Here is a 7,538-nt window from a genome sequence, read left to right on the forward strand (position 1 = left end):
ACATTTAAATCGACACAATCAATCAACGATAATATGTTGACGGTACGACCGTTGGGCGAGTGCATTGTTCACTTAATTTTAAGATCCGCCTCTTCAAACAGCACGAGACATTTGGAACGTCTAGACTGTGACGTCTCATGAGGTATGTTAGCTGTACTTCCATAAACGAATTTTGAAAAGTGCAAACATTTTAACAAAGAACGTTTAATCTACTATCTGTATGCAATTCCATTAATTAAGGTGATTTTTTGGGGTGAATTTTTAGTTGTTGTTACCGCGCGAACGAAGTTAGCAGCGTCGCTATAAACAATCTAACTCCTCACTCGTTTAATTGTGACGTCACGATCGTGAAACACGACGTTTTGTTGCAGGGCAAACATGATGGACACGTGACTTTCTCGGCCAATCAAATTCTATTTTACTAGTGATTTTTCACTTGTAAGCTAGTTTTCACAGAGGTATAATAAACGTTTTTTAGACCATACATCGAAATAAATTATCATAATTTCTATAGTCGTAATTTATTAGGTTCAACTCACTGCTTTAAAGGATCATTGTAAATGTTTTATGCCCGATTTGGATACTGAACAACGTGTGATTTTTGAAACACTGATGCCCCCATATGGCATCTTATGGCAAAAGTTAAAGTTTCTCAAATGCAAGTCAAATTCCATGGTCAAGATCAAAAGATAAAAAAATGTTATTACCCAAATAAAGGTCTTGAACAAAGAATATACTGTGAAATATATACTAGTATAGCAGCAACAGTTTAAAAGTTATTGCCAAGGTTAATTTCTTTAAAAGGTCAAACTCCAAGGTCAAGGGATCATAATTGTTTGTACTTGATGGAAGGTCTTAATTGTTACAAGGAATACACATATGGTTTTAAAAAAGCCTTAGCACCAACTGTTCAAAAGTTAAAACCAAGGTTAAAGTTTTTCAAAAGTAGGACATACTCAAAGGTCAAGGTAAAATGGTCAAAATTAAAGGTATACAATGACAGGCCTTGTCACAAGAAAATTACCTATGTAATATAAAAGCCCTAGTACTAGTCATTCAAAAGTTATTGTCAAGGCTAAAGTTGTTTAAAAGTTGGTCAAACTCCAAGATCAAGGTGAAATGGTCAAACATATTTATACCCAAGGAGGAGACTTATCACAAGGGATACAGATGTGAAGTATAAACGCCATAACACCAACTGTTCAAAAGTTTTGGCCAAGGTTATAGTTTGGTAAAATTTTGCGAAAGAGGATCAAACTCCAAGTTCAAGGTCAAGAGGTCAAATATGTTGGTACCTGAAGGAAGTCCTTGTTACTAGGAATACACATAAGAAATATGAAAGCAGTAGTTCCAACCAATCAAATTTTATGGGCATAGTTTTTTGCGGACAAAGAGGCTAACACAGTCTAACAGACAAATAGACAGGTGGACAGGACAAAAACTGTTTGCCCCCGGGATCTTCGATTACAGTAGCATAAAAAATGTCGGCGTCTTTGGGTTTTCGCATTGGCCTTAAATCTGAAAATCCAAAGGATTACAAGGTGCATTACGATACGCTTTCACATCATGTTCTATAACCCAGAGCATATTGTCTGCAAAGATAAATATTTAATTCAGTATTTAATTAGCTATGCATAATTATCTATGTTGTTTTAAAAAGAAAATATAAAAAAATATTTGTTTTATATTTTTCGACATAGAGATATGCAGAAAATGTTTTCCTATTTTAAGTCCTATCGCAATACATATTTAAAAGAAAGTGTGTGTTGGAGGGGGGGGGGGGGGTCATTACATTTTTGCTGGGATTCGCCTATGTATGACCGTAGAGAAACAAAGAGTGGGGAGGGTGCAAGCAGCAACTAAATCAAAATTTACATATTAAAACTACAGCAAAAGACTATTTTCAGAAGGTCTGCCCCCCCCCCCCCGGTACAATCCGTACAACGGACCTGTGAAAAAAATACTGATCCTACATTCAGAGTCCCAGGGCACCAGGAAAGAGTGGCAAAAAGAGAATATCGGTTTATTTCAGTCTATAAGTCGAATCAAAATATCTTTTCCTCAAGAGTCTTCTTTCTTTGAGTTCATCCCAGTGATCGTGTGATTTATTTCATTTAGTTTACGTTCTGTACTGGACTTGGAAAATGAGGACATCTTTAGGTTCCTGAGCTGGCCTTGAAGCCCGCAGAACAGATTTTCTGCTTTATGATAAATTCAAGTGATATGTAATCCGGTATTAATTTTGTGTTGCTTTTTTTAATGTTAATTTCATCAAGAAATATGAAAAATTAATGTTTTAACTATACACAGTGAGGCATTTTTTGTGTGGAACGATTATCAAATGGGGTTTTCACGATTTTTTCATATGGTACACATGATGAGTAAGTGCAATAAATATAATTTGTGGAAAAAATGTCCAACAAGCCCCGGGGTTGAATATCGGGGGGGGGGGGGTCTGTCCACAAGTACCTTTTGTCAAGCCCGTAGAAAGCAATTTCAGTTTTTTTGGAGGGAGGGGGGCAAATAGAAATTTCCACAGGTACTTGTACTCGATTTTTTCCTATGGTACACATGATTAATAAGTGAAATAAATATAATTTGTGGAAAAAAATGTCCAACAAACATCGGGGTTGAATTGGGGGGGGGGGGGGGGGATCCTGTCCACAAGTACCTGTGGAAATTTCTTGATACGTAAACAGAATTTAAAAGCATGTATAAGACATCAATTGAAGGGGAGAGGGCACGGCCGTAATTAAAAGTTATATAGAGACTAGGAAGGAATGAACTGTCATTAAATTTTGGTTAAGAACTATTACCTAAACTCTTCACTTTCACATTTTCAATTACATATTCTTGTTTTTAAAAAGCTACACATGTACATTGATATGTATCTATTAGATGCATAAATTATGTTATTAATCATTTTATCTTAAAGGAAAAGTAAAAATCTCAATCAAACTTGTTCCGCATATTATGCTCTCTGATTCATTACTCAGCAGATGCTTCATATACATAGACTGCAGACTGCAGGTGTGATAAATTCACAGCATGCAGCTCCAGCCTTAATTCCAACTTTGTTCCAAAATATTATTATTCAACGCGAAAAATTAGAATTAGCCGATAGAATATTTTGAATCACTTCGGAAATGCTGCCGTAACACCAGACTGAGTTCACAATATCGAGTGATTTTGATTGACAGGTGTAGCGCCGTTGAGCATGGATTTCGTGTAACTGCAGATTGTGGTTGAAAATAATAAACAAACAGATCTAAAGAAAAGATATTGTATACTGTACATATATTTGTTAAGAACCAGTTCATTCATGAAACGAATTTAGTCGTATTATGTGGGCCCATGTTAGATCATTTAGGGTATTCCGAATCACCCCGCATATCGCGATTCTCGGTAATTTACCTTACCGCTGTACCTCGCACGACACATGCACAGGTGTGACAACCAAACAGTCATTATAAGTAAGGTCTATACTTATTGCATACAACAAATAAAGAGGTAAACATAATGCGTTAGCTAAAAGAATTAATTATTTTAATTCATCAACTCCCTACCCCTTTCGAAGAAAATGCCCGTGTAGAAACGTTGCATGGTATTTCTCATCGATGTCGTGGCGTTGTTGGTGGATGAAACATGGCATATAAGGTATCGATAGAACGGCAATTTTATAAGCTTTTGTGAGTATTATTTGTTTTTTTATAACACCTCAAAAATATACTAGTTATGGTCGAATTTGTGGCCCCCTATAGTTTCGAACCACGTGTGTACATGCCCCTAGCCAAATAAATTGCACACGCTACATGTATACTTGTTATATGTCAGATTATTATTTTTTTTATAACATTGTTTTTCTTAAATGCAAGGGCTATGAAAGTAATGATTTGACAAAGCAAGAGCTATAATAAGACTATCCCGGGTCCCGGTATACACTTGATCAGTGTTGATCAATGTTGATATGTACGAGTACACGTATGCAGTGATATACGTCATTCTTGATAATCATGAAATCTAAACATGAGTTGGTTTAATTCCTTTTCACAATTTTTTTTTATCATCATTATATCATTATTTGGTAGCCTACTCGTAGAATTATGACAGTTCAATGTTAATTATTTGCATTAAAAAAATCACATAGGTAAAAAAAAAAAATTACATAATTCTCATGATTATATTTACAGGACAACACTTTACAATCAGGTAATTTCAGAAAGTAAATATTCTGTTGGTATTTGCTTTTCTGCATGATCCGCCTCTGAGAACGCTGTTTTATAGTGTTGTCTACAGAAGGGGGGGGGGCTTTAATAACTTAATAAAAAAACCCAACAACATTCAACAAGAAAATAATTCTTTTTATTTTTTGATACTTTTGGTAAACAATACCAACTAATTAATTATAATGTTGTTATCTGACTGTTTTTAGCCATTTACCTGGTGATTCGAAATACCCGGAAGTGACCTGCAATACACTAAAAAGGTGATGTAAATATAACCCCTGTCAAGGCCGCTGTATCGTAGATAGACTCGCCGTGTAATGTAGATTTGATTTTTCATTGAATTGGCTTTCCTTTAATACCAACCAACCATTTATAAACTTGTTAATAAAATCGTTTACCGTCAAAATGTAAAAAGTGATTCGGAATACTCTAAATGTACTCGTTATAAAAACAACTCATTATCAACTCAGTGGACCGATAATTTACTTCAAAATAAGCTATAGATCAATAAAATTGATTTCAGATTAACCAATATTTTGTTGCAAAGATAATGTAAAACAGAGACCGGGGATTTTGTATTTCTCTGTATTTTAAACACTTGCATGCATGTATGTATGTATCCGTAAAACTTTTCGATTTTCCCGAGAATTCATCCTCACAATGTCAATTAAGGTTCCGAAATCACATGTGAGGATGCCGAGAATTAAAAAAGTCACCTCCACTTACAATTATCATGCATGTGTACATGCAGTTTAAAACACGAGACAGAAAAATAAATTGTTGCAAACTTAATGGTTAAGTCGGCAATTAAAATGCGTAAAACTTGAAATGAATAAATGCACGGGCGGTAAGGATTGATAAAAATAAGCGTGAGATATAGAGTAAAATAAAATAATATGTAAGATTCGAAATGATTTCAAACCCAATTTTCCATTAATCGCTATGAGTACACAATGTATTTTAATACCGATATGACCCCGGCTCTCTGCGGCCACGTGTGCACGAAGACTGGGTTACAAAGCGACAGAGCAGAATGTAAACTGTGCTGTAAGAAGGCATGAATTATTGTATGTTTAAAAGTATTATTTGATGTATATACATGTAGTTTAATATTTAATGAAAAATTTAATGAAGAAACAATTAAGAGACTGATAGTAAAAATTATACTTTACACAAGTATTAATACTTAATACTTCCATCACTAATTGCAATTATTTGCCTTAGCACCTTTTCAATTACAATTGAAATAGAATACAATTACACGGGACAGAGAAATAAATTGTTTGTTTGTTTTTTTAAATCGTATTTCTGTGTCGACAGTGAACAGGCCGGTAAAAGCGATTAAAATTCGAAATGATTTTATGCACTAGTGTTTGAAATTAAGACTAAATCAAAGATGCAATTACACGGGACAGAGAAATAATTTTTTTTTTTTTTTTTTTTTTTTTTTTTTAAATCGTATTGCTGTGTCGACAGTGAACAGGCCGGTAAAAGCGATTAAAATTCGAAATGATTTATGCACTAGTGTTTGAAATTAAGATTAAATCAAAGATGAGATTAAGTTATCTTATAGATTCAATATAAATTTAAAAAACACAATGTTTCATTAGTTGTTGCTTCTACACGATGGATTTAAAACGTGATCACAGTCTTCACAGATATTTGTTTTGTTTACATGGTTTATGACCGCAGGTGGCTGGTCGATGGTGACCTCGGCAACGTGGGATCGCGGGTTGTGTTACATAACTAAAAACATTTAGGTGAACATGGAGAAATGCGTACTGTTAATGATCATTAATTATTCGATGCTTAAAGTTTAATTAAGGTCTTCCGTTTCCAACGGAAGACCTTCTACTGATTCTGATGGTTAAGATTATTCTTATTATTCTTTTTTTTTTTTTCCTAGACGCCAACTTTGAAGCTTCATATCTTCCTCATTTCTGAACGGATTTTGTTCAAATTTTCAGAGCTTTTAGACTTTGCAAAACACTCTCAGAATACTGTAATACAATTCGGAAATTACCTTCTGTTCACAAGTTATTCCCCTTTGATTGAAATTTTTATGCCTCTGGTTTCCAGACAAAGGCTCTGAGACTGTAATAATTGGAGCACAAAACCCTTTGAAATTGAAAAGAAGAAGCATTGAAGTTGTGCACATCGGTTTTTGTTTTTTGATTTTTGCATTAAAAATGGCGCTAGAGAGGGGTCAAAAGTTAGAACGCGGAAAAGAGCAAAAATTTTGACATATTTTCCTTTATATCTTTAAAACTAAAAATATTTTGTTAAAACATGTAGAATAAAAGTTGTGCATAATAGCAAGAGCTTTCATTTGATATCATTTAAAAGGGGCTGGCCCCTAAAATTAGGGATCTAGAGCCCTTGAAAGTTTTCGCTTTATAACTCAAAAACGGTAAATATTTCGATATGGCTTTCGGAATTAAAGTTGTTCTTTAACACCTTATTGATCTCATACAAATGTTGTTTTGTTCGAGTATTGCGTAATATGTCGTAATATGTAGGTTAAAAGCAGGTCCCGTAAACAGGTAAGCGTTTTCATTCGGCAAGTAAATCGGAACTCTTCATGTGTATAACTTTAACAAACTTGCAATAAATTATATACCCTACTGTATTTAATGCTAATTTTCTTCTAAATAAGGTTTTAAACGTGTTCTGTGGTTCACTCATAAATTATTCTTTACAACTTTCTTTTCTTTTTTAATTTAGATTTAAAGGGAACACGTCTTCAAATAAAGGAAGGAATTAAATGTATCTATATAACTATATAAGTAATATTAAACTTTAAGCATCGAATAATTAATGATCATTAACAGTACGCATTTCTCCATGTTCACCTAAATGTTTTTAGTTATGTAACACAACCCGCGATCCCACGTTGCCGAGGTCACCATCGACCAGCCACCTGCGGTCATAAACCATGTAAACAAAACAAATATCTGTGAAGACTGTGATCACGTTTTAAATCCATCGTGTAGAAACAACAACTAATGAAACATTGTGTTTTTTAAATTTATATTGAATCTTTAAAATAACTTAATCTCATCTTTGATTTAATCTTAATTTCAAACACTAGTGCATAAAATCATTTCGAATTTTAATCGCTTTTACCAGCCTGTTCACTGTCGACACAGCAATACGATTTAAAAAAAAAAAACAAAAAAAAAAAAAAACAATTTATTTCTCTGTCCCGTGTAATTGCATCTTTGATTTAGTCTTAATTTCAAACACTAGTGCATAAAATCATTTCGAATTTTAATCGCTTTTACCGGCCTGTTCACTGTCGACACAGCAATA

This window comes from Saccostrea echinata, unplaced genomic scaffold, assembly GCF_033153115.1.
Source record: "Saccostrea echinata isolate AGI-Se365-2 ecotype Australia unplaced genomic scaffold, CSIRO_AGI_Sech_v1 ptg000001l, whole genome shotgun sequence".
Taxonomy (NCBI): Eukaryota; Metazoa; Mollusca; class Bivalvia; order Ostreida; family Ostreidae; genus Saccostrea; species Saccostrea echinata.